Below are 13,565 nucleotides of genomic sequence, written 5' to 3'. Positions count from 1 at the left end.
AATGCATTACCACTCTTCCTGAGAAAAACATTTTCCCTAATATTCAACCTGAACCTCCCCTGGTGCAACTTGAGGCCACCATCTCTCTTCCTATCACTGTTACCTGTGGCCAAACCCCATCTCACTCCTTTCAGGGAGTTGTAGAGCAATAAGGACTCCTCTGTGTTTTTTCTTCTCCAGACTGAATAATCACAGTTCTTTCAGCCACTCCCCATAAGACTTGTGCTCCAGACCCCTCACCAGCTGTTTCCCTACTTGGGATATACTCCAACACCTCAGTGTCTTTCTGTTGTGACTGACCCCAAACCAAACACAATATTCGAGGTGTGGCCTCACCAATGCAAAGTACAGAGGTGCGGCCATGTCCCTGCTCCCACTGACTGCACTATTGGTGATACAAGCCAGCATGCTGTTGACCTCCCTGACCACCTGGGCACACTGCTGGCTCATGTTCTACTGGCTGTTAATTAACACTCCCTGCTCCTTTTCCACCACACAGCTTTCTAGCCACTCTGCCCAAGCCTGTAGCAACATATGGGGTTGCTATGACCAGAGTGCAGAACTCAGCACTAGTTCTTGTTGAACCTCATACAACTGGCCTCAGTCCATCAATCCAGCCTGCCAAGATCCCTCTTGAAGAGCTTTCCTACATTCAGGCAGATCCACGCTTCCTCCCAGCCTGGTATTGTATGGAGGGAGGGACTGAGGGAGCACTCAATCCCCTCATCCAGATCATAAATAGATATTAAACAGGGATCCAACTTCATCATTCTGAGCACTGAGCTCTACTATATCAGAACACTCCTTAAAATCCAGGACCATCCCACCATTCTCTTATTTCTTGTGTATCCCTTCAGAAATGTTCCTTATCAAGACAAGCTGCTCAAGCAATGGCATCATTCAAATTATCACAATACAAAAAAGGAAGCATAATTCATAAAGCATGTTCCTGAGTAAAATGATGCATGAGTCTTTTCCTATATATAAGAGTAATTGCATATATAGAAAGATGGCAACAGAGAGACTTAAACATTGCTTCATTTACAGAGAATCTTAACAGTTCATAAAGTACCCCAAATCCAGAAATGGACCAAAAATGTCAAAATGTTATTGATGGGATTTTCTCACCCCGTTTTCTTTAGTCTATACATAAAATTTTCCAAATGTTGTATCCAAATAGCAAGTTGACTTCCTACTCTTACATTTCCTAGATCTTTCCAGTTCTAGTGCCAAAAAGCACTCTATCTTCCACTTATTATTTTTGGGATGAAGAGGAAATAAGTGTATTTTATTAATATCTATTGAGTACACATTTCAACTTCTTCCACTTCTAAATGTATTTCCAAGGAAAATGGATAGTTCAGTACTTGACAGAAATATGCTGAATAAAGCTGATGAAGCTCATTCCTTATTTTGTAGTACTTCAGTGTAACACTTCTATCTCTTGCATGTTCACTAGTTATAAGCTGCCACAAGTCAGCTTGGAGATGGTGTATTTGTGCTTTGACTTCTGTGTTGAGATTCAAAATTTTCCAAGTAGGAAACTTTCATTCTTTATGCCTCACTATAGCTTACAGGCATTATAATCTTGAAATAAATATTTTCTGTTACAGAACTCCTTCAAACTTCATTCACTCGTGTTGCCTCCATCTCCATCCCAGCAAACTGGTGACCTGTCCATTGATATGAACTCTGACACACACACACAAAAGCAAACAAACACCCACTACCTATTAATCATTAAAATTCATTAATATAGAGGCGGTGCAGGTCTGGTCAATACAGTCTCAGATGTTATAGAAAGTGGTCTAGGGTGAAAAGGCAAGAGATGCATGTTTTAAGCAGCCATCAAAAGACCAGTCTAGATCTTTGTTATAACATCAGTGTGTTCTCCAGTCAGTAGCTGTTTTTACCTTCAGCACTGAATAATAGATTCTGACCTCTGACAGCTGAAGAGCACTGCTCTGGCACTGCACATTGCAATAGCTTCTCAGGGTCCATTATCCTTTCCCAAAAGAGAAGGTGATCCCAAGAGCAGAGAAAAGGCCTCCGTGTTGGTCACCTTAGACTCCCGAAATTCTGTGCTGAGCACTCGATTCAGCACAGCAGGGTATTGCTCTGTGTATGGGATTTGCAGCAATAACATTGAATAACCCTTTCATTAGGAGGAAAATAATTGGATTCCTTTTCTTTGCTTATATTAAGTTCTAATAAGAAGAAACAAAACAATAACAACAACAAAAACCACATAAAACAATTTGCTGCATTTGTGGTCTTTAAAAAAAGAAGGGCCATAAATTAAGAACTGTGGTGCTAAGGAATTTATTCCCCAACAAGATTTTACATCTCTATGTCAAAACAAACACAGACTCCTTGCAATATGTATATTTCAATCTGAATATTTTTTTAATGTTTTAAACAATCTGAAGATGTACAGGGAGAAGGAAATTGGCAGCAATCCACAGAAAATAAACAGTAAACCTAATATTTTATGCTTAGACAGGCCAAATCAGGAACTTTTTAGAGCAAGTAATTCAGACTAAGTACCTATTATTCTGTGGATAAGGAGCATTTCCTCCATCTTATCTATGCACATTTTACTGGATGAGAAGGTAGGTTATTTTAAACCATGCCTTTGCTCTTTAAAGTGCAATAATAGATTATAGAGGAAAAAAGACAGTTTAAAAGATGGTTAATAATTTTGTCTTGATTAGTCAACAAAACACACACTAGCAGTTGAAGATCATAGAATCATTAAAGTTGGAAGAGACCATAGAGATCACAAAGTCCAGCCATCAACCCATCCCCACCATGGCCACTAACCATGCCTCTCAGTGCCACATCTCCACAGTTCTTGAACACCTCCAGGGATCGTGACTCCACCACCTCCCTGGGCAGCCTGTGCCAATGCATTACCAAAGATTCCATACCAGCTTCCAAAACAGTAAGCTTTCTAAACTCCTATTCCTGGGCAGCAGCAGATTTTTGGAAGAGACTTCAGTTTAGACTTTGAATCTTTCTGCCATATTCTTCAAAGAAAAAAAAAAAGAAGGAAACATTTGGGTTTCAGCTAGCCTATGTCTGTAGCAAATTGTCACCCATCAGTGTTGTCTGGAGTCTCTCCTTTTAACTGTTGCAAACTTCTCTGACTTGAAAGCTCAGAGAGTAAGAGTTGCTTCACGTGGTTTGAAGCAGGATAACCAGGAATGAGTGCAGAAGTGTCAACTCATAATTGCCTAGAGTTAATGAGTCTTTGCTCAGTAAAAACTGATAAACTGGTATCTCTGCATGGCTTAGCCCAGTGCCCCAAACCAGAACAGCTTAGGCATGGTACTACTTTGATTTGTCTATTGTTTTTGTTGCCAGGGCTTGCTCATTCAGAAACTTTAAGCATTTCTGTTTAATGCTCATTGAATTGTAGAAATTTTTCAAGTACCCTGAAGAATGAATTGGGTTTTCTTTATTGTCCATCTACAGCAACAAGGAAAACTTTGTGCTCTCATTCCTCTAATCATTCCTGTGCATTCATGATAAGTACCTCACAGTCCCACAGACCGCAAGATTTACTTAACAAACATGGGATTTAAATAAGTAAATAATGAGGTTGTTTGCTTGTGAGATCTAACAATTGTGTTTTCAAATTTTTCTCTTCAACCACAAAGACTATAAATGGACTTAAAATGAGTTTCTCATGATAATAAAACTGGAAGCTGAAGATCTGTGAATATAGCAGATGCTGCAAGACTCGCAGTGAAGCTATGGGAGCTGGTAATGCATGGCTGGTGGTTTCAATAGGGGCCTGAAAACATCATCTGGCCTGCCCATATTACTAGCAGTATTTCCGGAAAGCTTTCTAGTTAAACTTGCCTTCCACGTGAAAAACACTGATGCTTCCTGTGTTCCTGAATTAAGTGAGTTGGTCAGTTTGCTTAATTAAAGCATGTCATTAAGAAAGTGAGTGTGGCAAAGACCCAGCAACTGCTATTTTACTCAACTCTGCAGACTGCTCTAGTATCAAGGGCCTAATGGGTTCCTGGAAATATGTTCAACATCCTTTGATAAGTCAGTTTAGCTGCCAAAGGAATGAGTTTTTAATGTAGTAAACAGCAGAATCCAGAGAATGTGCCCTGCAGGATCAGTTTAGACTAGACACAGCGTCTCAGCTACCTGATGTTTTCCATGTCATTATAATGTTGCTAAACATCATTATCAATGGATTTCAACCCATTCATTTAAAAATGCCTCTTACAAATCTAGCTAACTGACCACCGTGAAATTAATAGATCTTTAGTTATTCCTTTGACCAGGCTCTGAGCATCATAATCCAGCTGTGTAAGTCCCTGCTCATTGCTGGGGAGTTGGACTAGATGGCCTTTAAAAGGTCCCTTCCAACTCAAAAAATTTTATGACTTGCTTCCTAGTTGAAGTGGTACAGACTGCCAGTAAGCTATTTCTTCTCTTAAGTCTGCTAATCATTTCTACAGTCATGAATTCACACTAAACAGTAACACAGAACCACTTAAGTCATGCATACCAATGGTCTTCAATGTCTCCCTGCCTGGCAGTTCTCTGCACTGCTGTAGATAACCTGGAGACCCATTAAGCTGTTGGAGTTTTCCAGTAACTGAATAGCTGAGAGCAGGGCTTAAGCACACTTAAAACAGAAGATAAACTTTCAGTGTGATTATCTCTTGCAATCCCTGTCTCTACATAAAGGAATAAAGAATGCATATGCTGACAAATGTTAAATGCTACAAAGAACACCACCTTTTATTTGACTCAGTAATGAGAGAGTCAGAAGAGCCAAGAATGGTCCAGAGGGTCTTCTTCTAAGCTTTACTTAAAGAATCTATCCCAGCCATCATTAATGATTATACATGAACCAGTAATTATTACACACATAGTCTTGGGGCCACTTCCTCTGAGGGTCAGGAAATGAGATTCTATCTCTAGCTTCAGTTGTGATGGTGTTCTTCACCTCATGTTTTGTCATCAGGTTGATGAGTTACTAGAAAGTCCAGGTTAAGTGTTAGACCAAACAGCAGGTCTCCAGCTGATCATGAACAAGTCCCATAGAGACAGAAGGGGACCACATACTTCCCCTGGATTTGTAACATCTGGCAGTCTAGTGAGAAGTGTGAGACCAGCTGTTTGAGAACAGAAGAAACATACGGATGCAGAACAGCATGTCTGCAGATTGTGTGCTGTCCTGCTCTACCTCCTGTAAAAAGAGATTTATTATATTTCAAATAATAAGCTCTGCTCTCCAGCTTTTGCCAGAGCTCACCAAGGAGCATTTGTGTTGGACTGCATAACTATGGGGCAGAACACCATAGGATGGTGCTCTCGTCACCCATCTGGCAGCACACTCTGTACCAAGCAGCACTGATGCAAAGAATACAGCCCTCATGCCGAAAAGACTGCAAGTGAACCACATGTAGTTATTAAAGAAATTGTTCATATCCATTAGAAAATATCCCAAATCTATCTAACACTACAATACAACTGGAAATACATATGTAATTATGACCCTGCTTGCAGCAAATCATCTTCTGCAGTTCTGAGCCATAAATCTAAAATTCAGATGGGTAAGGGCAGAACGATAACCACTATAACCACACCATTAGAAGGACATAGGGTACAGATCAAGAATAGGGTCCAAAGGGACATTCAAATCCAGCCCAATTACTGCTATTTGCAGATAACCACAGTATGCAACTTCACAAAGGGATGAAGCTCCACCTGAAAAAAAATGAGTGAAGTATCACACCTCAGCTACTTGTGCAAGAAAGAGAATCAGAAATCTTCTGCCTGCATTACTGAGCTCTTTCAATGCTTTTAGACTCAAGATTAGTTCATACATGTTTGTTTTTATGTCAACATAATTCTTTAAGTTATAAAATTATCCTCCCGTGCATTAAACCTTTTCCAGTGTGAACAAGGAAGGGTAGTACTCCCCCCAGATTTTGTTCATTGTAAATAGAATGAACAAAACCCACTCTTTTAGCCTTTCCTCAGAAGATACACATACTCTCACTGCATTTGTCCTAGTTGATGATCATCTTCCAATCCAAGGCAAGGTACTAATAGGATGTCATTTTCCACCAGAAATAGTTCAGCTGGTGCCATCTAGGCTTACCTCTGTGGTGCTTCTGGCCTCAGCTTGAGAAAAGAAAATCAACAGCTACTGAATCAACATCAGTACCTCCTGCAATGCCTGGCTATCTTTTATTCTTGGTCACCTCCTGCATAAATATTGTCTAAGAACAACTCAACAACTTGAGAACAACTCAAGTTATGTTAAAATCACAAGAGCAAATTCAAGAGCACTCAAATAAAGTACAAGCAGAGTTTAATAAACTCCAGCCAGTCTCATATGTAAAACAACAGGCATAAAAATATTCTCACGCTATGCTACCATATGCTGCTAACAAAGAAAAAAGACATGTTGCTAATCTTAAAAAATAAAAATGCCTGTATTTAAGTAAAAGACAGATGATTAACTGCACGCCACATGAAAACCAAATAACATACTCCACTATAACAACGCTTTTTGATCTTTTTCCAGTTTGCAAAAACTGTAAAGTTTTTCAATGCAAACGTTTAGCCAATCAATAGGTTCGCCAATTGCTCAGGTGAGCAATAAATCCATTTTATTGAATATGAACTACTAAGAAATTTCATATCCACTGTCCACAAGTGAGAAACTACTGGAGATTAGCCTGCATTGGTTATTAGAGAAGCATCCATATATGAGTTCATGTTAATTTTGGATTTTCAGAATTACTCAGCCAGTCTTAAATTGATTAATCTACAACAGAAAGTGGAAAGTTCCATTCCAAGGCTGTTTAAGGCTAAGCAAGTTCATTTTCATATTCTTCCACAATATAAACAAAATAACAACACAAACAGAGAACAGAAACTGACAATCACTGTTTTGAGGTTTGCAAAGTTTCCAACTACAGGGTCTATGCCTATACCATTAAGTGAATTAAAGCATTCACAGCAACTCAACTAAAGATAAATCAGGTCATATTCTTTGTGTCCTTTTCAATTGCATTTAACCAGTATTTGAAGAAAAAAGCACCATACAACATATGTCTGGCACATGCACAACCTATAATGGCACAGAAGGGGATAGTCCTGTAAAGGTTCAACTGATTACCTTAGTAAAAGGCAATTAATCAAAAACATTCCTAAATAACTCCAAACTAGAATCTTACAGTTCAGTCAGAACACGCCATACCTAGGCCTCCCATGCATCTGGAAAAGGCTAAGAATCATGCAGCATTAGGAGAGACATAAGTCTTCCTCTGTAAAAGAGTCAGCAGTCCTACAGACTATCACATTTACCTAGAAGAAAGATAAAGCTGAGATGAAATAGGACTTCTGGCCCATGGGCAGGGTTTAGAGAGGCCCAGGTGAAGCTGGTTAGGGCCATTAATGACCATTAGTGATGTACAGCTGGTGAGGAGAGGGGCCATTAGGAGAATGGGATGTTCCTTAGCAGGACTATGCTGGCAAAGAATAATTTTTGGAGGATTTCTGATGAAGCTCTTCATGAAAGCTACTTCAGCAAACAAAAAAAAATTCCATCTACTACAATCTTCATTAAAAAAAAGTCTTGATTAAATTAAAATGCCTGTAGGTTTAAAATAGCACTCAGCATACATCTAAGTACTTTGCTAAATCAGTGTCTAAACACAAAGTTGTGCTCATCTCTTGTTTACAGGCAGTGAAGGACAACCCAGTATATCTGCTGGATCTTTCTCATCTACATATGTTTGGCATGGTGGCAACCAGGGCACACTGGTGTCCTGCCAATGGAGCCAATTTACACCAGAGACCTACAGCTGTAGGTGTGTAACCTCAACACTGCACGAATGCAGTTTTTCCGTTTTATCTGTATGTGTGATTCACAGATCACAGTAAGCTTAAGCTACAGCACATTAAATTATTCCAGACAATAGGCACAACTGTCATCCCACTAGAAAATTAGTAGGACGTGTGATGTGACAAATGGCACTGTACTAATGACAGAGCACCATTTCTAACACTCATGCTGAATTTTCCTACCAAACACCAGAGTAAGAGATGCGTATTCTTCTCCTGACAGATACCAAGTCATGGTCATGCACAAAGTAAGGCATGAGATTCCTATAATGCTGACAAGAGAAGCAATAATTTTATTTCTGAAGATGGGAGAAAATTACAGATACTGAAGATGTAAATATGACTAATCTAGGTGTTTATCATGCATCCACGTGTAGGGTGAATAACTAAAGAAATGAATTCAGATGGAATAGTATGGAGGTTGGTATATTTCCATATGGCTTTATATGGATGGTACATAGACTACTGAAAAAGAAAAGGAAGGCTCACCTTTACGATGGTCAAGGCGTACTGATGACTCCACTAGGGAGGAATCTCCAACAAGAGAACCTTCCCCACTGGTGGTCAGCCCTTAAATGGGGTCTGGGAGAGGTGGAGCCAGACTTCCCATCACACAGGTACATTACCTTCACCTGTGGCCCTGTGGCTGACTCAATACTTGTCTCAGGTGATCAATCAGTGGTTCAGGCTGTGATTCAACAGTTCCCTTACACCATGTGTTTGCTTTACTTTTTTGAACAACTGTGCCTTTCCATCACACTTAGAGGCATCAAATGCCTGGGCATTCTTGGAAACAATTTTCTGTTTCTTGGAATTGAAACTGCCTTTCCCAGGCATACATCATCTGCAGAAAATGGCTTGCTACCTGGTGCAAGTTAATGCACTAGCCAGACAGAAAATGTAATACCAAAAAAGAAAAATAAACAGCACTCAGATGAACAGAAAAAAAAAAAAACAGTACAGATGATGAAGAGATCAGAGTGGGTCCTCCAGATGAAGAAATCTTCCTCTCTGTGTTCTACATCTGGGAAATGCTTAATAAACATCACTCAGCTGAAAAAGCTGTACGAGTTGAGTGACTTTATAGGCTCTGGTTCTATTTCCTGCATCATGTGTGACATTCCTGTGACACCAAATAGCTGCCACTACAAACAAAACAGCCAGACAGAAGTTTACTGCTTTGCATCAGAAGTGTGGCATTTCCCTCACAGAAGTACCCGTGTCTAAGCCCCAGAGATACAGCTGTGGGGAAATTATAGTTTTAACTCCCAACAAGCCATTAAAGGTTGGGTTGGAGCTGGCACCTCTGTGCAGGGTGTAGAGGTTTCGTGGGCTTGCCTGTGCCCATGTTTGGCTGTGCAGAAGGGCAGGAGGAGGCTGTGAGATGCCCCCAGCTGGGAAAACCCCTTCAGAGCAGAGCCCAACTGTCACATCAAAATGTGAACCAGAGAAACACCTGGGGAAGAAAATGGGAACAGCTGATGGCTGGAGACACTCTGCGCAGGGAGTCCCCATGGCACAGGAGACAGGGATATATGAGGTGACCTGTGCTGGGGCAGGAACACAGCAGAAGAGTGTTAAGAATCAAAAGTGTAACTAATAGTGGAGAAAGAAACTTGTGCAGACATCATCACTGACCTCCTTAGCTCCCTGCCACATCACCACAAGTATTTTGATGACATATTATAAACCATGAGGTGGGGGTGGGTGGCGAGTTGGACTAGATGATCTAAAGTAGTTCTTTCCAACATTAATGATTCTAGAAACAAAGAAAATTGAGATTGTTTGTGTTCTACTTTGGCCTACTGACACTATTACAGTGATCAAATATTTGTGTTGATTACAAATAAAGTAAGCAAAACTTCTCAAGTTGAGACTGTTTTGCTTGCAACTACTTTTCAGTGCCTGTGTAAGAAGGCATCCAGCACTGGGATGCCAATTGATATGGAGTGGCCTTGCAATACAAGAAAACATTTCTGAATTTGTTTCCATAATGTGTATGTTTACAAGAAAATCCAGAGCAACCTAGTTTAAAATGATGCTTATGCTGCTGGAAACTATCCACAGACCATGGTCCTGATTTCACCTCTTCAGTCATCACCAACCCTGACGATGCAGCCTCTTGACTGCACACCCACCACCATATGTTGCCTACAAATAGATATGCTGTCTAATGTAAGGTATACTTTCAAGACCCCAAGTTCTGCCAAGCTTGGCTATTTAAAGAATTTTATCCAGGCCAGAAAGATATTCATTTAAGAAAAATCACATATGTACATCTAAAAGATGCTGCACGATAGTCTGTTAACCTCATGCACAGTGTAATTGGATTATTTCCTGACAGCTAGGCTCCTAACCTTCTTGAAGTTCAAAGTAGTAAAAAAGAAAGCTGCTTTTTGGGTTATTTTGCCCATATATGCTGGCTTCTTCCCTTTTTCTCTATGTAGGCTTCCTCACCCTTTAGAGCATTATGATTTTCTTGCTTTCATTAGTTAAAAAATAACTTCTTGGTTATAATATCCTATACTCATACTTAGAAATGAGTTTTAAGTCTGTACTCTGTGCCAAATCTCTTTCGCTTGCCATACTGATCAGGGGAGCATTCCTGTGCCTCCCAGTGGCGCCAACTTAGAGAAGCTGAAAAAGCCTCAAAATGCTCTATATCAAAATTGGCAACAGAAATTAAAGAGGAAATTTGTGCAAATGCAAAAAAAAAAAAAAATCTATCAGAACATACTGCCTCCAATTATTTTTGGATCCATTCTAATGTTCATGGAGGAAGCAAGAGGAATAGCAACTGCATATCCAATGTCAGCAGCAGGAAACTACAAATAGTACAGCACACCATGTTCCAGTTCCAGCAGCAGCAGCTTCAGAGCTGTTTCCTTACAGTGAAGCACGGCCGAGGTGACTGCTGCCAGAGTTAGGAAACAAGGCAGGAAATACGCCATCACTCAGCTAATGTTCTGCTCTCTTGTTCTGAAAGGTCACAGTCGTGCTGGATAACCCACTGCAAGTTGGATAGTAAGTGCTATTGACTGCTACAACTGTGTTATAGGGTGCACTTAGCATGAAGGAAATGTGCAAGCCTTCCTCCCTTCCTCATCCCCAGTTGTACAGTGGAGTTGTTATTGTTTTTACATTCTCATCAAAAAGATCAGGTTTATTTCCAAGTGCTGTGAAGGCAGCATATTCAGCTGCTTGCAAAGAAAATAATAATAACACAGATTTCATGGCACAAGGCAGGATGAATTAACACAAAAAGATGGAAAGCACTGAAATATCTACTTTATACATCAGATCAGGACTCCCACTTTAGGACAGCACTCCTGTGTGACAGAAGGGAAGGCAGTTAACACCTGAGTTTGAAAATTCCCTATTTTCTGCTTTGAACCTTGCATTCTTTGTACTTTCACTGTGCATTTCTAAAGCAGATCCAGCTCAACAGTAATCAGACTCAGGCAGATGACTGCCCCTCTCAATGGGCAGCTGTCCTTATCTAAAAAATCAGCACCACCAATGCCTTCAAAACATTCTTATGCACTTTGCTTGTGGAGGCTGAACTCAATCTAGTCATGGAAGTGTTATGTAAGGAAGGTTGTATCCTCTGATCTGTCAAACCAGCTACAGACTCACTGCAGCAGAGGCAGGCTCCAAAAGGAGTCCTGTCCCTTCCTCCACAAGGAAGGAAATGATGGTTGCAACGTTCACCATTGGAACAACTTCCACTGGGAAGACTGCTGATGAATATTTATCTAATTACCTCTGCTGCTCTGCTCAGCAGGCAAGGCAATCCCACACCTCCTCAAACCATATGGCTAAAATGGGTTGGTAGCTGCTTTCAGTTGTAGGAGCCGCACGACGCAGTTGGTGCGTACTTGTGAATTTGTCCTGTTGTTATTAACTTTGTCCCCAGACTTTCTGCTGGTGGATGGAAGGGCAGAAAAGCAAATGTTCATAGTGCATTTGGTATACAGAAGAAGACCCCCTGTGGCCTTTCCTGATAAAAAAGAAAATAGCAGGATAGAACACTGACACTGTGAAAGGGCTGGAAACTCCTTTGGAACATTGCTAATAGAGAAGACATTTTGATTTTACAATCCAATTAGCATAAATGAGTTCTGTTTGTGCTTTGAGGGAAGTTAAAAACTTCTATAATGATGTCCTGATCTTGCAAAATCTGTTCTTTCCTACAGATACCAAGGACAGGATCTTATTAAGTGTGACCAGCAGTGGTCAAAGTAATGAACAGTTCCCACAGAGCTCCCCATGATCACTTCCCACTCCAGCAATTCTTTGCTTTAGATTGGGGGCAACAAATTGAGGATGGCATTAGCAACCTGCCAGAAGTCTACCTCATATTATACAGAGCAGATGTCAGCTAGCTACATCTTTAATTCAGAGCTATAGCCTGCAAAGATTGCAAGTCCCAGCATGCAGGTTTCTCAACAAAGATATATAGGCTATACAGGATTCATCTTTCTTTTATAAGGTCTTTGAAAATAGTTTACCCTGAAGAGATATTTCCCCATAGTTCCCCAGTAATTCCTCTGTGTCCATGACTTGGTGAGAGTGAGTGCAGATTTTATACAGCTTAGTTACATCCTTAGTTACTAAAGAGGAAAGCATCAATCCCACTCTGAAATGCCTTTAGCACATGACATCCATGCTCACAGCATTGCATGGGACTGTCAGTGCACACTCGGCATGCAACCACCCCTTGTTATTTTTCTGTTTCTTTAAAAAAATCTGAAATCAGGCAAGTCTGCTGGTTTGGGACTGTCCATGAGCCTAAGCCCTATTCTGCTCTTCACACACACACACAATTAAAACAAACAAATGGAAAAGATATATTCAGAGCATCATGCTGCTTATTCAGCTGCATCAGAGCACCTAATTGTGGCTTATCCAAGACAGAAAGCACTGAGGCACTTCAAGACAGAGCTGGAGCAGTACTCAGTAGCAAGGATTCGATTATTTTAAAATGCAAAACAAAAAACAACAACAAACAAACAAACAAACAAACACACCTAAAACCCAGAAAGAACATATGAAATATATGATAGGGGATGCATCTGAAAAAGCACACTGAAAATTAATGAAAAACTACTGTCATGAGAGTTACGGCTGCACACTTTCAATGCTCACCTGTTGTACTTAAGCCAACTTTTTATCTAAAATATGTGATATAATTAAATAGAAGTGATTAGAGTTAGCGTAGGTTGATTTGGGGGAACACAAAATTTTAAGAATTGATATACAGGCTCTCCCTTTGATATGAATTTTGTGTGTTGGTCCTTTGTCCTCATTAGAGGATGTTATTAGAAATATTTTACACAAAACATCATCAATGAAGAAACATATTGCCAGTAATATACTAAAGCAATTCAAAGCATGTGTGGATCTATATCTGTATTCAGAAGGAATGTTCCCATAGCTTTACATCTGCAAGAGCATTTTTTCAACTGCAAAGCTGCATTTCTTTGCTGTAAACAACCAACACTGTAGCCAGATTCAGTATGTTTCTGTGGAGGAGTATCACATTCTCAGGCGTATCAGGGTGCCCAAAGTGTTGCAAACTTACATAACTGGAATATTGCAGAGGGCACCAGCACAGACAGCTGGAATTAGGGTCCCAGTTCTGAAAGTGGGTGGCAAAGCTGCTAATCCAG

The 13,565-nt window shown here is 40.2% G+C and overlaps 1 protein-coding gene across 1 annotated transcript in view; it reads right to left on the bottom strand.

Annotated features, from left to right (window-relative positions):
* Positions 1-13,565, bottom strand: part of KALRN (kalirin RhoGEF kinase) — a 425,990-nt gene that overhangs the window by 218,098 nt on the left and 194,327 nt on the right. The window lies entirely within an intron of this gene.

The sequence above is a fragment of the Cyrtonyx montezumae genome, unplaced genomic scaffold (assembly GCF_038088225.1).
Source record: "Cyrtonyx montezumae isolate F1298 unplaced genomic scaffold, pur_monq_1.0 scaffold_7, whole genome shotgun sequence".
NCBI lineage: Eukaryota > Metazoa > Chordata > Aves > Galliformes > Odontophoridae > Cyrtonyx > Cyrtonyx montezumae.
Note: the sequence above shows the minus strand (reverse complement) of the source record. Positions and strands in the feature narration are given on the sequence as shown.